This window comes from Panthera leo, chromosome C2, assembly GCF_018350215.1.
Source record: "Panthera leo isolate Ple1 chromosome C2, P.leo_Ple1_pat1.1, whole genome shotgun sequence".
NCBI lineage: Eukaryota > Metazoa > Chordata > Mammalia > Carnivora > Felidae > Panthera > Panthera leo.
The window spans coordinates 99,857,674-99,858,796 of NC_056687.1; the positions used below are offsets into that span (position 1 = coordinate 99,857,674).

Below are 1,123 nucleotides of genomic sequence, written 5' to 3' on the forward strand. Positions count from 1 at the left end.
AGGAGGTCAAGGGACTAGTGAAAAGTAAAAAAAGGAGGGATAGAGAGAAAGAATAATGACCACAGACGACATGTTTGAGACAGTTTGCTGTTGAAGGGAGAGACAAAATACAAAAGTTGGAAAGGCACATAAGTTCAAAGGAAGTCTTTTTAAAAGACAGAATAGATTTGCATGCTGATGCAAATGATTTAGAAAGATATTGATGAAGTAAAGAGTGAAAAGGTGGACACAATGTCTTTGAAAAGGAAAGTGAGCCTGAGGTTTGAGTACAGTTGAAGGAATGAGACTTTCAAGGGAAAATGGACTCTATCCATAACCTCCTAAGGAAAGTTACAGGATAAGTAAAGATTCAATATTTACCAGTTCAGTGAAAACAAATTATGGTTGTGTGAATATAGTGGAAGAAAATCCAGCCTAAGAAATTAGCAACATCATTTTGATTCATGTATTTTTAAGTTTAAAATTAAGGTTAAGAGCCATCATAGATAAGGTTATACACTTATTCCTTCACCTTAATCATGCCTCTCTCTCTAAGGATATGAAATGAAACTCCACTTTTCTCTAATTTAATTCATCTTCACTCTACTAACTCTGTGTAGTTCCTGCATTTTCGCAAAATTTTAGCTGAAGGAATACTATCTGGGAATTAGCCAAATGAGATTTCAGTCTTCAGCCTGCTACTGATTTAGTTAGTGTTGACCACTCAATTTTGTTGATCTTAAGTCTCTTCTTTTGAAATGGGATGTTAAGGCTACATTTTAATAGTGATAAAAATATCTTGCATTTGTCCTCCCTCCGGCAGCACAGATACTAAAATTGGAACGATGCAGAGAAGATTAGCACAGATGACACGCAAATTTGTGAAGCTTCCACATTTTTATATACCACCTCACGCCAGTCAGAGTGGCTAAAATGAACAAATCAGGAGACTATAGATGCTGGCGAGGATGTGGAGAAATGGGAACCCTCTTGCACTGTTGGTGGGAATGCAAACTGGTGCAGCCACTCAGGAAAACAGTGTGGAGGTTCCTTAAAAAATTAAAAGATTTTAATCTTTATTAAAAGAATTTAATAACTGCTAGGAATTTACCCAAGGGATACAGGAGTGCTGATGCATAGGGGC

General features: G+C 36.7%; 1 pseudogene; it reads left to right on the forward strand.

The window, feature by feature from the left end:
• Positions 1-786: 786 nt before the first annotated feature.
• LOC122199007 lies at positions 787-880 on the forward strand (annotated as a pseudogene).
• The last annotated feature ends 243 nt before the right edge of the window (positions 881-1,123 follow it).